This window comes from Enhydra lutris, unplaced genomic scaffold, assembly GCF_002288905.1.
Source record: "Enhydra lutris kenyoni isolate GAN:26980312 unplaced genomic scaffold, ASM228890v2 scaffoldscaffold9, whole genome shotgun sequence".
NCBI lineage: Eukaryota > Metazoa > Chordata > Mammalia > Carnivora > Mustelidae > Enhydra > Enhydra lutris.
Genome location: NW_019154093.1, coordinates 61,696,485 through 61,717,700, shown reverse-complemented (window position 1 = coordinate 61,717,700; position 21,216 = coordinate 61,696,485).

The following is a 21,216-nucleotide window of genomic DNA, read 5'->3' as shown; positions in this document are numbered from 1 at the left end:
TGCTAGTGGGACATTTTCTTAGAAAGTAGCAGGGATAGAAGCTAAGGAATGAAGAGCAGCTTAAGAAATTGAGAGAAGAGTAATAAACTACTTGCTTAAGTTTGGATACTAGAAGAAGAAAAAGCAAAATTAAATAAGAATATTTTGTTGTTATGTATGTATGCTTGTTTTTGGAATGTGAGAAATGGGAGTATACATTTTCATCAACATTATCACCAATAACTGTTATTGAGGGATTACTATGTAGCATACTCAGTTTTAAGAGCTTTATATGCATTGTTTTATTTAATTCTACAATATAGATGTTATCTTATCTGCTTCATAGATGAGGTTACTACAACACAGAGATTAAGTGCATTGCCTAAACCAGGAACCTGGTAAACAGCTATCAAGGCTTGCTACTCACAGTGAGCTCATAGACCACAGTGTGCTCATAGACCAATACCTCAGTGTCATTTGGCAGTTTGTGAGAAATTCAGAATTCAAACCTCTGAAACCTACTAAAGCAGAATTTGTGTTCACAGCAGGATATCTTGGTAATTTTATGCATTAAAATTTGAGAAACCCTAATAGAATATTCGGTGTTTTTGTTTATCTAAAACCTATACCTCATTTTCTGGTAAAGCAACTGTTTTTTCTAGAAACTTCAGACTTTTCTTGAATTCTTCCTCTTCTTTTTAACACCTTCACATTTAAGAAATTAACAAGTACGGCAGTTCCTCATTATTTGTGGATTCCATCTTTATACATTTGCCTGCTCATTAAAATTTATTTGTAACCTCCAAATCAATGCTAGCTTCACTTTCATAGCCATTTGTGAACATGCACAGAGTTGGGAAAAGTTTGAGTCATCAACACACATGTTTCCAGCCGAAGTGGAACAAAACAATATTCTGCCTTGTTTCAGTTTCTATAATGTAAACAACTGTCCTTTTTCTGGTCTATTTAGTGCTATGTTGCTCACAATTTGTGTTTTTTGTTGGTGATTTTGATGTTTAGAATGGCTTCCTACTATAGCGTTCAAGTGCTGCTTGTTGTTCCTAAGTGGAGGGCAGTTGTAATGTGCCTTACAGGGAACATACATGTTAAATAGGCTTCATTTAGGCATGCATTCTAGTGCTCTTGGCCATGAGATCACTGTTAATGAGTCAACAATATAGTACATCTAAATTCATCTATCATCTATTTGGAGCCAGGCAGCTCCAAAAGTACTAGAATAACATGTATCATGTGTGATGAAACTATGGAAAAGTGGATAAAATTTGTGGATTCATGATATGACAACTAATTTAACAACAACAACAAAAAAGTAGTGGACAATATTATTGTGAGGCTGGAAGCCAAAGGAATTTAGGACCACATTACCAAGAGTCAGAGAATGTTGAACCCTTTTTTATTTTTTATTATTTTTTTAATTGGGATAGGGAGTGTCTTTAATTACTTCAATGTCAATTTTCTTATGATATATTTTGTTTCTGCCATTTCTGGAAGGCAAGTATGAGGAAATGAGTTGACTGCAGGTCCTAGAATCTTTTCGTCCAAACTAACTTTGCAGTCAAGAATCAGGCAGGAAGGATGGAAGCCAAGGGACACAAAATTAACAAAATAAAATAGTTGAACCGGACTTTGACTTGTGAGTCAGAGCACAAACTTGTGGTCTTCAGGCTATACCAGACAGGGTGCTTGGTATTATGCCTACTACCAATTCAGGCTCCTTATATCCTTGAGTAAAAACATCCTGACCTGGGGATACAGGTGGGGTCACTTTGAACCAATAGGGCCAACACTCAGACCTAGCCAGGAAATAATATGGAGAAACAGGGGTAAGGTCATGAGGCTCTCCTGAGGGCAAAGAGTCAGCCCTAAGATTACTACATTATTTCCAGATGTTTCTGATCCAAAAACCAAGGTCCACAGTCAGAGATTAGGAGACTGGTCAAGAAGTTGTGGTCAGGGACCCAGAGTCAAGCTACATCCAGGAGTCTGGAAGGTGAGTTTAGACTGAACAACTCTTGAGGGCTCCATTTGTCTCTCTACCTCAGAGAAATTCTCCATCCTCCCAGTGTTCTTTAGGATGCAGATGGCTTAGGAATCTACACGTTGGTTTGCTTTCTTAGTTGGGAAGTTTGCTGAAGATTCACATAGCTACTGCTTGGGATTTCCCTACAGAAGGACGAGGCCCAGAGAATCACTGCTTCCTTCCCAGTGTCAATTTTTCTAGGATCCATGTCTTTGTTTTGCCCATTGTTGGCTGGTGCCAGCCTGTTCACCACAGCTTTTAAAGCACCAGCATGACACTGAAAGTTCATGATGGTGACAAGATAAGTCTTTTGCAACTAAGACTTGAACTGTTCAGTGGTTTAAGGTAGTTAAGGCATTGTTCCTAGAGTTCTAAACAGAGAGAGGGTTTCACAAACTTTTCCAACAAATGCAAGCTGTGTGCTGGACAAATCCTTGCAGGCTTAGATACATCATCCCACTTTACTATTATGACAACCCTGAGGGATGGGCATTTTTATCCTCATTATACTCAAAAGGAAACTGAGGCCCAATGGTGGGTACTTAACCAATATTTTGATCAACTTTCTTATTCTCTTGGAGTGCGATAGTGTTTTTCTCAACAACAAAGCTAAGGCAAGAGAGTGAGGGAGGAGATCATTTTCATTTACTAAGGAATAATGTCATAAAAACATAAACCCAAAGTTTTGAGGGATTCAAGAAATCATCTAACAGATCAGGCAAATATGGTATTATTTCAGCAATTGCAGAGATAACATGAAAGAGGTCTGCCTAATGTTCAAAGCCAATGATTAAAAGAGGTAAGATTCAGGATTCTTAATCTTAGCATAGAATCCTTTTGTAATTTAGGCAAATATTTACATTTGATTTAGAAATGAATCCTATTAGGACATATATATCTTATAGAGTGGATTCTGTGTGTTTCCTTGACCACCCTACCCTTAAATATTTTTAATTGATTATTTATTTTTTCCTCCTTGGGATCTGTTTGCTATAAAGTAGAATCTTAGTCAGTTGGGCATATGGTGCATTACGTATTTTTCTCTCCTTCCTTCACTTGTTTATACATTTAGTCAACAGGTAATTACAGTTTTCCTACTGTGGCCCATACAGTATGTTAGTTACTTAGGCTACAGAGACAATAAGTCTGGACAAAATTGGATGAAAGATTAAGCCTTCATGTTGTTCAGGGTCTAGAAGACAAAACACAATATTTTAATTATACTTGAACCTTCTTTCATCTAAGAAGGTGGGAATTTGTGTGAGGAATAGTGAAATAGAAATATCAAGATATTTGGAATTAAGCAAACCCAAATTCCAACACAATTTCTCAATAGTTATGTCAACTTGGGAAAATCAATTCTGAGATTCAGTTGAATCCTATCAAAGTATAATTTTGGGAAAGTTAAAAACGTAACTCTCCTAGAAATAAAAGCAAGCAAGTTAAAGATTTATGTCATTAGTGAGAGAAAGCACAGGATAGTAAAACTGGTCAAAAGGAGAATTTGAGGAACAGAGTTATGAACTTTGTCAGGCAAACCATGCTGACATAAATTTTCTAAATTAGAGATGAAGCAATTTAATATTTACAGGGCAACAAGACTTTAATCCTTGGGGTCATTTATCTTCTCTTCTGGACAGAAATTATTTACATTTCTACTGGACAATAATCTACTGGTTAAAACATATATTTTTTAAAGATTTTATTTATTTATTGGATAGAGAGAGAGATCACAAGTAGGCAGAGAGGCAGGCAGAGAGAGAGGAGGAAGCAGGCTCCCCACTGAGCAGAGAGCCCGATGTGGGGCTCAATCCCAGCACCCTGGGATCATGACCTGAGCCAAAGGCAGAGGCTTAACCCACTGAGCCACCCAGGCGCCCCATAGGTTAAAACATATTTTCACAAAAATTGTTCCCTAATCAATAGTGCATGGTAAAACTGTAAATAGTACAGTCTTTGGAGAATTAAATAATTCTTGATTAATCTTATTGGAAAATGCTTTATATGGCTTTGAAAGTAGGCATAGTTATTCTTTGCCTTATTTCTGAGGAGATTTAGGACGTGTCACTGCAAAATAAGCTACTTTGGCACAAGTGTTATTTCCAGCTGAAGGCAACTGAGAAATAGCAGACAGAGAGAGAGGCACTCTGCCCTCCCTATATCTTCCTGAAAGTGGGGCAAAAATTGCTCAGGAGACCTTCCTTATACCAGGAAAAACAAGAGTGACTCTCATAAATGAAGATGGGGAGTTGATGCTGAAGTGAGCCTCTGAAATCAGATTTTACTAAAATAACCCTTATATTCCATCAGCTCCACTATATATTTCCTGGTCACCATCCCACCATTTACCATCCCTAAAGCCCCAACTCCTTTACCTTTTATCTAGTTACTTCTCCACAATTTATTGCCCTGTGTTAAATTGGTATATGAACCCCAAATCTAACCACTCTGGGTTTTCACTTCTTTTCTGTGAAGCTCCCATGCACATAAAGATATTATCATCAATAACAACAAAATGCCTTTTTCTTGTTAATCTGTCTTTTGTCAGTTCACTTCTGAGGCCTCCGGGTACTGAACCTAATGGGGTAGAGGGTAAGTTTTTTTTCCTCTACAGTTCCAAGTTTGGATGATTTTTCTTATGTTCCTCTATAAAATCTGGTTACAGTAAAATCCAAAAAATGATTTGCAAATTAAGGGAAACTCAGTACCTAGTGCACAACAGATGCTCAACACATGATATCTATGTGTCTGATACGGGGCTTTCTCCATTATCCCCTACCTAACTCCTTTGTGTGATTACGAAGTTTCCAAAAGGAAAGTATTGTGAAAACAGCAGCAATGGTAACAAGTCTAGATAATCTAGAGTCCTCCACTTCTCAATGTTTGACAAGAAGCGACATGGAACACCAGCATAACTCCCTGAACAGTAAAAGGCCGGGTGGGTAAAAATAGAAAATAGTAGAGAAAACTAACCAAGTGTTATTGATGTCGTGTTGCCTGTTAATGTCATTCTGTTATTGGGTTATAGTCCTGCATTTCCAGTTACTCCCCAGGTACTGCAAAAGGAACCCTGTTGGAAAGCTCCCTAAGTACACACCACTTCTCCAACTGGTCTTAATATGTAACATGGCACAATTTAAATATTTCTCCTGCACAGATACTTTTTCCTCTTTATTACAAATAAATTACTCAGCTCACAAAATTATCTGAACAGGAAGGCGCAAGTAAGAGTGCATTATTGTTTGCTGGTTGAAGAGATAAGCAGTTAAATATCTAGAGGTGAAGTGGAGGACAATTAACATCCCAGCCCACTCAATTATCATACAATGCCCACTTCTCAGGGAATTAGAGCTATTACAATCTGCTACTATGAATAAATGAGTATTTTAGCTCTCAGAGGGTAATGCAATAGTCTTGAAAATAATCTTTTTATGAGATTGTGGCTTTATCAGTTATAGTTTAGAGTCAGGATAAACACTGATTATGTATCGCATTATAATGACTGCTGGAGGGTGCTTGCGTTTGGGTTTTCAATGTTATTAATTTTGCAGTTCTACTCTTCTTGTCTAATATGCTTCATGGAATCAGTCTTGGCAAAGTGACTCCAGCTCACTTTTAATACCATCTTTCTTAGTGAATTTTAGCAACAAAGAAAATTAAGTTGTAAAAACTGCCCAAAAGGAAATATTTTCTAAAGGACTTGTGGCACGAGGTTTTCCAATGTAAATGGAGTCTAGGACAGCATGGGCTCTCTGACACTGAACCATGCCGAAAACACTTAGAACAGCTTAGGCACAGCTTCAGAGTGAAAGAAAAACAAAAGAGAATACTGCGTCTGTATGTGTGCTCTCAGTCTCATGCAACGTAGAAGAGCATTTTGTTTGTTTGCAGTGTTTAACGAAAATCTTCTTCCTGGGACATTTTGACCCAGTTCTTTGAATCTTCATCAACTGAGTTGATGATTTCCTCTGCAGCTGCCAAGGTTCCAAGGGTTTTTTGTGTTGTTTTTTTTTTTCTTTATTTGACCAGCAGACAAAAGCAAAACTAAATACATGATAGCGTTAGAGAAGACTAACACAAAAGAAAGCCTTCAAGGGCCCCGAAGAGTGGACCATATGTGAAATCAAATGGGCCAGCCATTGCATCAGCTGTGAACATATTGCACCAACTGGGAATGAAAATAAAACATTCAACTACCAACTGTTATAATCTGTAAATAGTCAAACTAATTCCTGTGGGCTCCAAAAATACATGCAAAAGGTGCTCATCAAGACCTATTCTCCTGTTCACAGGTAAGGTGGCTTACTTGTTTCTTGAAAAACAAGTAGAGCTAGAAAGACTGATACAGAAAAACCCCAAAACAAAAAAAAACAACAACAAAAACCCAATCCATGTGGTTTCAAAGACTCCAGGGATTTAGGAAACTGTGTCCAAAGATTACAAATTGAGGATAATGAAACAGTAGTGAATTTCGATGCAACTTGTCAACACACAAATACCCCAAGCCTAAAATTCCCTATAGTCAGAAACTGGCAATGAACCCGAGGAAATATATAGACTGTACCAAAGCTCTGGAGAATTTAGTTTGCATCTGGCAAGTATTCACCTACCTTCTAGTTGCCTTCAGTTTAATAATGCATGCTAGGAACAGATGGACGTAGTGTTCCTAGGTGGACTAGATTCTCTCTAGTATCAGTAGCAGTGAAAAACTGGACTTTGAATATTTAACAGAAAAAAAAAAAAAAAGAAGTCCCAAGAAAAAGTAGATGCTATTCATGCAGTCTAGAGCATTGCTTTAACACATTTGCTTAGTCCTGAAGCATGTGTTTCATCCAACAAAATTCAAGAAGACTAATCAAATGTTTGAAAAGTCCATATCATACATTTGTTTTTACTTAAAGCAAACACTATATTTAGATCAATTAAAATAACATGCATGTGGTAGGGATTAGTACTAATTACACTTGCTCAGAAAGCAAGAAAATCCTTTGTACTAGTTAAATACAATCTACTTACTCAGCTCCCTGAACAAAACACAAAGACGTGGCTCTGCCACTTTGTTGCTGTATGACCTTGAGCAAGTCCTCAAATGGCTCAGAGTCTCATTTTCCTCATCTGTAAATAAGGATGATAACATGCACCCTGCATGTTCAGAGGGTTTCTGTGGGAAAGACAACAGATGCCATTTAAGCTGTGAAGCACAGTCCCACATGCAGTCATTATGCCTGGCATCACCCTGGCAATATGGACATAGCTCTCTTCCTTAAGGACTTTTTAGACTAGTGGGGAAAAAAGGACGCATACATTTATTGTAACACACTGTGGTACAGGAGTAACTTACTCATATACAAATGAAGGAGTATACGAAGAGTTAGATTTATAATGTTTAATAGGAGTATGGTTGAAGTATGAAAGGAAATCTTGGAGAGAGTGACACCTGAGTCGGATCTTAAACTAGAAAGAAAAAAGAAGCTAAAAAGTATTGTATACACTGTATACTGTGACTTACTAAAATTTTGTGATTGCTAAGGAAGAACAATATATGACTATGTATAAATAATAATATAATATGATAATGTAAATAGTATAGTAATATGAATATACAAATATAAATTTGTTTATAATATAATATAAATTACAAAAATATTAAAGAAATACACATTCCGGGGCACCTGGGTGGCTCAGTGGGTTAAGCCTCTGCCTTCGGCTCAGGTCATGATCTCAGGGTCCTGAGATCCAGCCCCGCATCAGGCTCTCGGCTCCGTAGGGAGCCCACTTCCTCCTCTCTCTCTCTGCCAAGAAATACACATTCCAATTAAAATGCAAATTTGTCAGAACAAATGAAAATGTAAAACCCAATTGAACAGTGTCTAAAGAAGATGCACTTAAAATATAAAAACACAAATAGGTGAAAAGGAAAGGGTATGAAAGAGATATACCATGCAAATAGTAATCATAAAATAGCTAGAATAGCTATGTTAGTATTAGATAAAATAGACCTAAACATGAAGAATAGTATCAGAGATGATAAATCATAAAAATGATAAAAAAATGAATTTATCAGAAAGACATACAATCTTAAATTTAATACATAAATCAAAACTTGAAAGATATAAAGAGAAAAATGGACAATACCAATATTATAATTCAAGAGTCTAACCTTCCTCTTGGCCATTAAGTGAACAATTAAACAAAAATTTTAAAAATGTACAAATGATCTGGAAAACATTAACCAGCCTGATTTCATTGATATTTATGAAATACTATAACCTACAATCAGAAAATGGAAATTATTTACAATTAGATATGGTATGTGTATTCATTTGGTGTTGAGCATGGTGTTCAATGGAGAAAATAATATATTAGATATATTTCATTCAGGCATGAGTTCTAGGGCTGTTGGCAGAGTTCAGTGTTTATGAAGCAGCAATATATATTAAATAATGTATTGATTGGCTGAAGCAAATGTTGTGGCCAGAGGTTTATAGGAACCTAATACTTTATTTTTCCTAGAAGCAGGGATTAATTCATTGTTTGCAGTGATTTTATAGAACATAACTATCACAGATAACAAGAATTGACTGTATATGAATGGACAATAAACATATGAAAATACGCTCAACAACATTAGTCATCAGGGAAAAACAAATTAAAACTAAAATGAAAAATCACTATAAGACACAATCAAAATGACATAAACTGAAAAGACTGACAACAAAAGATGATGGTGATGTTGTAGAGTAACTAGAATTCATACATTTTAGTGGTAATGTAAAATGATATAAAAAGTTCTGGCAGTGTGTTATAAAACTCAACATATATTTATACAATGACCCAGCAATTCCACTCCTAGGTATTTAGCCAAGAGAAACAAAACTTTGTGTAGCAACTGTGTTCATAATAGGCAGGAAAAGGTGTCTATCAACAGAAGAATGGATTAAGAGACTGTGACATAATTATAGAATGGAATGAAACTCAGCAATTTAAAAGAAAAATTACTACACATACAACTCATAACAAGAATTGCAAAAATATTATGGTAAGTGAAAGAAAACTTACACAAAAATACAAACCATATTATTTCACTTACATGAAATTTTAAGATATTAAAAGTAGTTAAAATAATCTATGATGAAAAAAATTCAGAAGTGCCTCTGGTGCAGGGACTGGGATTGAGTGTCCAGATGGGCTGGGAACAAACACTAAGAAATCTTCTGGTGTGATGGTAGTGTTCTTGAGGGGAATTTGGTTCACACAAGTGTCTAGATTTGTCAAAACACAGTGGCTTTACACTTTTTGAAATACACTACTTGTGTATTTCACAAGTAGGAATCCCCTACACTACACAAGTAGTGGATTTCATTGTATGTAAATCTTACACCAAAAGGAAAAAATTGCTAATATTGACTTCTAATTAATCACATGCATGTTGAAATATGTTGGAGAATATGTACTGATGTCTAAAATTTACTGTAAAATGTGTCAGAAAATAAAGTAGATTCATAGATAGATACGTGGATATTTAAATGAATAGGTATGTGATGAGCAGATAAAATAAATAATGGTAAAATCTAGATGGTAGGTATATAGATATGCATATATAGAATATATGCAAAATTATTTTACATTTTCTATATGCTTGCAATTTTTCATAGTAAAATGCTGAAAACAATAAGAAGGATGACTTATTAACATATTCAAATTCATATCTATAAATGAATATTTGTCTCTGAACCTGTGACCCTGGGGATCTATCCACTTAATCCAATTGTATGTCATTTGCTCAAAAACAATTAAATATATTTGGCTCCTCGTTTAGTATTGCCTTCAGGAAACAATTTATAAATATAAAACAGTTTATAAACCACAGAAGAAAATCAGTGTTCTTATCTTTTAGTCACACCTAATATCCTAATCCCACATGCTTTTATTGAAGAGGATGATCTTTCTTTTTCTATAGACATGGCTGTAGCTAAATTCTCAGTATTACTAAAAGCAAATTCAGTTTCAAAATATACTGTTCTGCCACTGAGAACTTTTTTTAAATCCTTGTTTTTAAGTGAACCTCCAAAAGAAAGTCCCCAAAATGTTCTGAACAATGCAGCATCATTCAAAAGACTACATAACCCTGCAGTATAAGAACTTTATAAAAAGTGTGATCTCAAATCCCTCCTTTCTCCCTCCCTCTCTCCCCTGTTTTCTCTCTCTTTGTATCCTTTTTCAATAAATATATGAGCATTAGTTTAATACTGGAGAGAAAATTTTATTAATCCAGGAATAGAAGAACTCAGTTGAGTGGGAAAAATCAAGCATTTGGAAAAAGATAAATTTACAACTCAACAGTGTGGACAAAACATGAGGCTTGCCTATGTAAATTTTGATGTTTGTTGCAAACATATCACATTATTTTGTATTCATATCTGGTAAATACATGTCAACTGCTCACCTTTAATATTTTTAGCTTTCTTTATATTTTGGTCCTAATTATTCATATGTCTCAAATATTCTACCAATCAGCTACCATTTATGGATAGGTAAGACTTGAATTAACAGTCGCCTCATTCTTATTTTCCTTCTAAATTAATGGATGTTTCTTTTATCTTCCCCATAATTGTCACTGAGATTCCCCTGATTCCACACATTATGCAATTTTTTATTTCCTCTTTCTTTTATGTCTCACATTTACTTAATGATAAGTCTAAATAATTATTTTCTTCATCACATGACTTAAAATTTCCATTATGAATATAGTATCAATTATTACCCATAAAGATAAAACAAAAACCACAATAAGAGAGCTAAATGAAATGGAGATAACTAATATGTCTGATAAAGAATTTAAAGTAATGGTTATAAAGATACTCACTGGGGGACGCCTGGGTGGCTCAGTTGGTTAAGCAGCTGCCTTCGGCTCAGGTCATGATCCCAGTGTCCTGGGATCGAGTCCCACATCGGGCTCCTTGCTCAACAGGGAGCCTGCTTCTCCCTCTGCCTCTGCCTGCCATTCTGTCTGCCTGTGCTTGCTCTCTCTCCCTCTCCTTCTCTCTGACAAATAAATAAATAAAATCTTTAAAAAAAAAAAAAAAAAGATACTCACTGGACCTGAAGAAAGAGTGGAGGACTTCAGTGATACCCTCAACAACAAAGAAATGGAAAACATAAAAAAAGAATCAGTCAAAGATGAAGAACTGAATAATGAAACTGAAAATACACTAGAAGGAGTAAATAGTAGACTAGAGGAATCAAGAAGAATGGATCAGCGACCTGAAGGACAAAGTAATGGAAAGTAATCAAACTGAAGGAGAAAGAAAATAAATTAAAAATAAAAACAGACTTAAGAAACTCAATGTCACCATCAATTATAATAACTTTGCATTATAGGGACCCCAGAAGGAGAAGAGAGAGAAAAGGGGGCAGAAAATTTATTTGAAGAAATAATAGCTGAAAACTTCCTGAATCCAGAGAAGGAGATTGAAATCTAAATCCAAGAGGCATAGAGAGCTCCCTAACAAAATCAGATCAAGGAGGGATCAAGGCATATAGTAATTCAAATGGCAAGAAGTAGTGATAGAGAATTTCTAAAGCAGCAAGAGAAAAGAAAACATACACACACACACACACACAAAGGTAACTCCATAAGAATATTAGCTTATTTTTCAGCAGAAACTTTGCAGGCCAGAAGAGAAGGGCTTGATGTATTCAAAGAGCTGGAAGAAAAAAAACCTGCAATCAGGAATACTCTATCCAGGAAGGCTATCATTCAGAATAGAAGGAGAGATAAAGTTTCCCAGACAAAGAAAAGTTAAAGGAATTCATGACTACTAAATCAGCCATACAAGAAATGTTAAAGGAGACTCTTTGTGGAGTGGAGTGGAAAGCAAAGAACATAAACATAAACAAACAAAGCACACACACACAAAAGCACAAGAGCAGTAAAATTAAGTGTATCTATAAAAATCAGTCAAAGGATTCACAAAATAAAAGGATATAAAGTAGGACATCATATACCTAAAATGCAGAGGGGAGAAGAATAAAAATTTAGTGCTTTTAGAATGGGTTCCAACTTAAGTGACCATCAACTTAATATAGACTGCTATATGCCAAAGATGTTATATATAAACCTAATGTTAAGCACAAATCAAAAACTGGTACAAGAATGTAAAATATAAAGAGAAAGGAATCCAAGTATACCACTAAAGAAGGCCAAAAGACCATAAATCAAAAACTGGTACTAGAATGCAAAAAATAAAGAGAAAGAAACCCAAGTATATCACTAAAGAAAGCCAAAAACCATGAGAGAAGAAAGGAACAAAAACAACTATAAAACAAGAAACAAAATGGCAGTAAATACATACCTACAAATTATTACTTTGTATGTAAATGGACTAACCTCTCCAATCAAAATACATAAGGTGATGGAATGGATTAAAAAAACAGAACTCACTGAATGCTGTCTACAAGAGACTCATTTCAGACCTAAAGACACATGCAAATTGAAAGTGAACAGGATGGAAAAACATTTATCATCAAAGGACAGTGAAAAGAAAGCAAGGGTAGCAATATTTGTTCAAAATAGCAATACTTGGACAAAATAGACTGTAAAACGACAGCAACAACAGACGAAGAAGAACACTATATGATCATTAAGGGGACAATCCAACAAAAAGATAAAATTATTTTAAATATTTATGCACTCAACATGAGAGCACCCAAATATACAAAGCAGCCGATAACAAACATAAAAGAAGTAATCCATAATAATACAATAGTAGGGGACTCAAACACCCTGCTTACATCAATGGATAGACCAAACAGAAAATCAACAAGGAAACAATGGCTTTGAACGACACATTGGACAGATGGATCTAACAGAGACACTCGGAAGATTTCAACCTAAAACAGCAGAATATACATTCTTTTCAAGTGTACATGGGGCATTCTACAGAATAGATCATATGTGAGGCCACAAAAATAGCCTCAACAAATTCAAAAGGATTATAGTCATACCATGCATCTTTTCAGACCACAGTGCTATGCAACTAGATATCAAACACAAGAAAACACAAGAAAAAATCTGGAAAGAACACCAAATACACCAAAGAATGGGTCAATCAAAAATCAAAGAAGAAATTAAAAAAATAATGGAGACAAATGAGAATGAAAACACAGCAGTCCAAAATCTTTGGGGTACAGTAAAATAGGCCTAAAAGAGCTAGAAAAGGAAGAATAAACAAAGCCCCAGACCAATAGAAGGAAGGAATAATAAAGATTGGAGCAGGAATAAACAAAATAGAAACAAAAAAATGATAGAACAGCGCAAAGAAACCGGGAACTAATCCTTTGAAAAGATCAATAAAATTAATAAACCTTTAGCCAAACTCATCAAAAATAAGAAGAAAAGACTCAAATAAACAAAATCAGAAAGAGGAGAAATAACAACTAACACCACAGAAACAAAAAGGATTATAAGAATATTACACAAAAATCGTATGCCAATGAATTAGACAACTTTGAAGAAATGGATAAATTCCTAGAAACATATAACTTCTCAGCACTGAATCAGGAAGAAATAGGCAATTTGAATGGACTGATTACCACTAATGAAATTGAATCAGTAATCAAAAAACTCCCCAAAAACAAAAGTCCAGGATCAGAGGACTTCACAGGGGAATTCTACCAAACATTTAAAGAAGAATTAATAACTATTCTGTTCCAAAAAATAGAAGAGGAAGGTAAGCTTCCAAATTCATTCCACTATAATAAAAAGAGAACTACAGGCCACTATTTCTAATAAACATAGATGCAAAAATCCTCAATAAAGTATTAACAAATCAAATTCAACAATACATTAAAAACATCATTCACCATAATCAAGTGGGATTTATTCCTGGGATTCAAGGGTGGTTCAGTATTTACAAATCAGTCCACATTACACAACATTACACATCACATCAACAGAGAAAGGATAAGAACCATAGGGTCATTTCAGTAGATGCAGAGAAAGCATTTGATGAAGTACAACATCCATTCAAGATAAAAACATTAAACAGAGTAGGTTTGGGGGGGACCTACTCATGTAAAGGCTATACATGAAACTAACATCAGACTCAGTGGGGAAAAGAGAGAGCTCTCCCCCTAAGATCAGGAAAAACACAGGGATGTCTACTCTCACCACTTTCATTCAACATAGTAATGGAAGTCCTAAGCACAGCAATCAGATAAAAATAAATTAATTAAAGGCAACCAAATTGGTAAGGAAAAAGTAAAACTTCCACTATTTGCAGATGATATGATACTAAGTAAAGAGAACTAAAGATTCCAACGAAAAGTACTAGAACTGATAAATGAATTCACTAAGTTTACAGGATACAAAATACACAGAAATCCTTTCCATTTCTAAACACTAATAATGGCATATCAGAAAGAGAAATTAAGAAAACAATCTCATTTACAATTGCACCAAAAATAATAATAAAATACATAGGAATAAACTTAACCAAGGAGGTGAAAATGTGTACTCTGAAAACTATAAACAATGAAATAAATTGAAGACAAAAAAAAAAAAATGGTAAGACATCCATTGCTCATGGATTGTTAGAGCTAATATTGTTGAAATGTCCATACTCCCAAAGCAATCTACAGATTCAATGCAATCCCTATCAAAATACCAATTGCATACTTCACAGAACTAGAAGAAACAATAACTGCTGCTTGTAAGCTGATGGGAATGACCCAGTAGAGAGGGAAACACTCATAACATAGAAGAGGAGGGATAACTGCTGGAGTGATGGTGATGATCTTGATTAGGCAAACAAGATTGGGATTTGTTGCCTTAGCAGAATGGACTGGCTTTAGCTAGGAGCTTAGGACATTCAAGTACGAAATGGAGGGAAAGGTGGAGAGATAGTATGTATGTGATGATGGTACGTAAGTATGGGTACACGAGATGGTGGGATTCTGTGGAATTTTAATCTCATTGCTTCAGTTTTCTCAATGAAATAAGAAGCAAGGTTATTAATAAGAATGAGGATGAAAGAGAAGAGGTGTAGGTTAGTGGATAGAGAAATATGAAATCCAGAAGAATAGAGGAGGGAAGTGGGAATCCTGGGCAGCACCAAAGACCCATTGGAGGTTCACAAAGATGAAATTAAAGTGAAACTAAGTATCACAATTGTGGTTTTTTTTGACCCACATTCAACTGCATGGGTGCTAGTATGCAGTAAGTGAAGAACTGGTTTGAGTCAGGATTGTGATTCTGCCCAGCAACTACAACAAAGGAGGGGGAGAGTACAGGAATTGAGGCTGTGTGTAAAGGAGTGATTGTAATGATCGGCCAGGGGTTTAACTTGGTATGGATGGGTGAGAGTGTATATATGTAGGTTGAATAATTGCTGGAGTTAGAGTACTACAAGGATATATGGAAATATGAGGTGGTATTTAGAGTGTGAGATGTTTGAAATTGTGATTATGATGAATTTGCAAGGTTTGATAACTCCTGTGATTATGCCTTTGGGAGTGAGTGGCTGAGTTAAGGTAGGACAAGATCCTTGAAAGAGAAATTAGAAGTTGAGAGGGCAGAGTGTTAGGAAGATCATCTACATGTACATTATGAGCACCTAGGGTGAAGACAAAAGTGGTACTGGAGTGCAAGAGCAAATGGTAAAAAAATGAAGGGGAGTGAGCCACAATGAGGGGGTACTGGATAACAAGATTTAAAAGCTGCAGTTTAGAGAGAGAGAGGGGAATGATCTATTGAGTAGGAGGACACTTAGCTCACTCGCCTCCAGGCACAGTCTAAGAAGCTTATGGTTGAAAACACAGTTGCCACACTTGGAAGGGGGAAGGAGAGGCAGTGTCCCAGGGGAACGTCAGGTTTCCCTTAACGAAGGTGAAGAGAAACTGAAGAGAAATTCTGAGGAGGTTTTGCTTTCTAGATTATCATTCACATAAATATATAAACAGTGTAGTAGAGTCTAATGTGGCCCCACATGATCCTTGCCTCCTGGCATTCATGCTGTTGTGTGGTCTCCTTCCCTTGTGTGGAGGTGGGACTTGTGATTTGCTTCTGGCCAATGAAGTATGGCAAAGATGACAGGATGTACTTGATTATGTTACATAAGATTTGAAGCAGTATCTTACACTGAGTCTCTCCACCTTGCTGGCTTTGAAGAAGCAAGCCACCATAATATAAATTTCCCTATGGAGAGAGCAACATGACAAAGAACAGAGGGAACCTCCAGCTGATAGAGAGCAACTAAGGCCCTCAGTCCTCCAGCCTGCAGGGACCTAAATAATGCCAGTAAGAGTTTGGAAATGCATCTTTTCCTTATCAAGCCTCATTCTGTGATCTTTCAGAGGACCCCACTAAGCCATGCCTCCCTCAATTCCTGACCCATAGAAACTGTGAACTAATAAATGTGTATTGTTTTAAGCTGCTAACCAAATCTTTGTGCATTTGGAAATTATAAAATATTCTGTTAAATAATTAATATGTTAATAAGTGGATTTTTAAAAAGAAAATTATAAAAGCAGTCTAAGTTTGGAAAAAGTTGAAGATAGCCAGAATTCTACCAGTGGCAGAAGCAGTTGAGCGGAGAACAACTGAGACTATGTCAGTACAAAAAGGGAAAGAATAAAAACAAAAATGCCTAAATATTAACAGTAATTCCTTTTGGGGTGAAGGTATAGGTTATGATATTTTCTTCCTTAGAGTATTTTGTAATTTTCAAATTTCAAGAAGTGAAAGAAGGAATGAGAGAGAAGAGGAAGGGAGGGAAGGAGGGAGAATAGAGGAAGGAAGAAAAGGGAGGAAGGAAAGAAAGAAGGAAGGTAAAGAAGGAGGGAGGTATGAGTCACCTGAGGTCAGTTTGGAAAACAGAGAAATGTATTGATTGAGGCAAGACAGAAGGTTAATGTGATAATAAAAATGAGAGTACATAGAGGAAGGAAAGGAGGGACAGAGAGAAGGAAGGACAAAGGGAGAGAGGAAAGAAAGGAGAGAGGAAGGGAGGAAAGAAAGATCTAAAAACCTGTACTGACATGGTGGAAAAGAGACTGGAGAGGACTTATTAAATAAGTAGATTCAACAGGATTCTATGGCTGTTTGGATAGGAGTGTTAAGAGAGAAAAGAGATTTTTTACTGGATTATTTGTCCATTTGTTGTTGCCATTAATTCAGCGTCTCAAGAAGACAGAAAGAGGTAGTATTTTTATGAAGAAGGTTAGAGAACAGTCAGGTTAGTGTTAAACAGATTGAGTTTGTCATACCTGTGGGATGGCCAAGTGGAGCTGTCCAGTAAGACTTTGGAACTAATGTTCTAAAGTTAATAAACAAGCATGAGGTTGATGTTATGAACGTGAGAATTAGCAGAAGTAGGGTAACTGAAGCCCTAATTCTAGGTGAGATTTTCTAGAAAGTCTGTTTAAAAAAGTGGCTCCTAAAATAAACGTGATACATACCTATGGAGAAATATAAATGCAGTTAAGTCATGTAAAACCAACGTGATATGGTATGATCAAGTATGGCTCTGAATCCATAGTATTTGGGTTCAAATTCCAACTCCAACTGTTATTTGCTTCTGACCTCAGACACAAGTAACCTATTTCTGCCTCAGTAGTCTTGTCTTTTATAAATGGAAGTGCTAGTAGTAGCTCATACATAACATTCTTAGGATTCAGTGAGTTAATACTGCATATCACTTAGAACTTTGCCTGGCATATAATAAGCACTTAACACATCTTAAATGCTATTGTTAAACTTAGGGATCACAGACCCCTTTAAGCATCTGAAGGAGGCCACTCGCTTCCTTTCTTAAGAAAATTCATTATAAAATTCAAGGACAATTCAAGAGGCTGATAGATCCCCTGGGGTCCATCCATGAAATGCAAGTTAAATGCTTTTGATGTAGAGTAAGAAGAAAAGAAAGCCAAGAATGGAATCCCTAAAGAAGCCCAATATTAATGAGTAGGCAGAAAATTTCAGATAATCTTCCTAGAATATGATTTCCATCCCTTTCTTCCACATCTCTCCGGTTGAGTAGGGTTCCCCACCACCTAATATGGCAGGTTAACTCTGTAGCTAGTTTTAAGGGCCATATCAGTATGCCTGTCTTTTCTTATCCCCACATCAGCCAGATACGTATCTTTCCTGTCTATCCTCTTCTGGGAAGTTAGGCGGTTTGCCAATCCCCTCACATTTGATTCTGAGCATTTCCACAACCTGTGTTTTTCCTCCAGAGGCCAACTGTCCTTGCTCTTTTAAGTCTAAAGCATTCTCCAGACTCCACCTGTTTCAAAAAGTATTTCCTAATTAATCCTATCCTTTCACTGATCATGGACTTAAATCTTCCCAAATTGATGGACAAATCTGTCACTATTTTCTTTTATATTTTCAATTAAAATGTAGTAAAGAGCAATTTTGTCTACTTAAACATATTTTTAATGTATTTTACAAATAAAGGGGTCATAGAGGAAAAAGAATACCTCGGTAAAATCATCCTGAGTCTTTCCTAATATGAGAAGATAAAAATAAGTCATTGAGAAAGGTTTGTTTTTCCAACTATCTCAACAAAACCCCTTTTCTTTTTTAATCTATGTCCTGCAGTTGTGGTACTACACTATCAAAGATCTCATTTATTTCACGTTTAAGAAAGCCAACTGACCTAGATACTAGGTCCTTCCAAAGGAGCTATATCAGAACTCCCTGACACAAAAGACACTTCCATTTTACATTTCATATGAAAAGCAAATTACCATAGCAATTAACCTCGAAGAGAGCATAATGAATACAATGGTCAAAATATAGCATAAGTTAACACATGAATTTTTTGCTTCTATAGTATCCCTTTTGAAACAAGCCTGTCTTTAAAATGGTTACTTTAAAAAATTCCGATGTACTACGCAATGAAAATACTTCGCACGGAGCATTTTGGAATTCATCCTCTATATTCTATGTTTGGTCATGGTAGAGAAGATACTATATTCACACAAATAGAGAAAATTATCTGAACTAATAGAGGGGAACAGAGGTGAGGATATTCCTAAAAGATGAACCTCTTTCTCTGTGTTTAGAATATGTACGCTCACATATAACTACACTTTTCCTATAGATGGTGGAAGAGTTACCTATGGAGTTTACAGTTAACTCAGATGCCTGGAGCGTTAATGTTCAGAGAGGACTTTTAATTAAGCAGAGTAGGTATTTATGTCAACAGGAAATGAAAAGCAAAACTTGCCAAGGAAAGTTAAGAGCTTTCACGCTTTTCCCAGTGCAGACTGCTCATTTCTCTACCAAGTCAGTAAGATGTTTTTGTCCTTTTGGGGATGACTAAGGAAATCACCATGGCCAATGAACACATGTCATCCAAGAAGGATTTTAGTATTTTCAGCTCATTCTAAAAACAAGTAAAAGGAAGTTAACCTCAATTTAGGCTTTTCTTTGCCTTCTTCCATACATCCCCTATAGTTACAAAGCTGCTTGTTTTTTTAAAATTCCAGTGTTTGTTCTAGGGCCTTAATATTATTCCACTTTTTAAATTGGTGATCCTGTGGTCTTTTCCTCCTCGTCTTCCTACTAAATATCACATACAATAAGGGGAGGCAGAGCTTTTTGTTGAGTTTTTCCGTGCCCTACTTCTGCAGCTGCTACCTCATCCCCCGCTGCACTAAATCGACACTTCTGGAAGTGGCAGCTTCAGAGTGAGTGACGAGAGGCATTGCTTGCCCAAGTGTCAATTTAGTGCAGCAGGGGATGGAGTAGCAGCTGCAGCAGGAGAGAGACCTTATTTCATACTTAGAAAACAATTGCAAAAAATGCCAGAGGGTGGGGAAACTGGTTGGAGAATAGAATGGATGAAAGTTAAAAGGGGGGGGGGAAAAAGAGGAAGGAAAAGGAAACAGAAAAGCTATGGACAAAGGGAGAGAAAATAAATAAATAAATAGCAGAAAAAGTGAAAAGAATTGCAAAGAAGAACCAATAAAGGGTATTTTGTCCTAGAGTTATGTATTTCGTTTCTCTAAATTTGGAAATATCTTTTGCATAATAAACATATGTCATATATAATATGAAACTACCATCTGTTTATACCTTCCGAAAGGAAAACAAATAACCAAGGAATTAAACCAACAAAATCTATGCTGTTTACTAGCAGATTGGTTGAGTGCTTGAAAAGGACCGATTCTGTGCTGTGTCTCGGGGAGAGTATGAAAAAAAAAAAAAAGGAAAGAAAGGGCTCAGATTTTTAACTTGTAAACCAATGTGCATTATCAACACGGGGAAACATGGGGAAAATATAAACGGAAAATTAATTAAGAGTCAAAAACAAGAGAATTGGCTATAAATAAGCTTCATTAAGATAATATCAGTTCTTCCATTTTCTTCTTGATTTTAATATCCTATGAACATTTCTAGTCATATTCACACACAGAGACATGTCTGGGACAGATATTTCACAGACATTACACTCTTGGTAGTGACTGATAATGTTTCTAGACACGAAGGCAGATCTTTCTAAAAGCTCATTAAGAGAGAGCATCACAAGTTGCTAGACACACAAACACACACACAAGCATATGTATATACATGTGAGCATAGACGTATATTAGTCCATGAGTTACTTTTAATTTGCATGCTCTGGTTTCTCCACTATATGATAGTTGTAGCCAACTTCTTAACTCCTCAAAGAAGAAGAAGAAGAAGAAGAAGAAGAAATATTAGAAAATGCTCTCTGCAGTTTACTCAGTCATCTTAAAGAATTAGACATAGAAAAACTCAAGTCAGTCCAAAACCTATAATTATGACTTTTTGTCTGAATCAGCCTGGTTCACACATAAACTGTAGATGATTTGAATGTAGTTGTGACTAGAGTAAAGTGAATTAATTAGATCAGTGTTTCTAAAGTGTATTCCACAAAGATACTATTTCAGTGCCAAAGCACTTAGAGAAATTTTGTGTACTCTATAATCCATATGTGGCCAGAACACAAAAGAAAATATCTACAAACCTTTGTATTATAAAAGGTAGTAACAAATGAAGACTAAATGCAAGTTATCTTCATGTATAAAGACAAAAGAAAGATATTCTTAGATATGGAGAAATTATCATCTCTGTGCTCTGTCTGGAAAAAAAAGAGATAAATTTCTTGAAAACATGCTCTAGACAACCAAGACAATAATCAAAGTAAATAAATGAAAAAAAG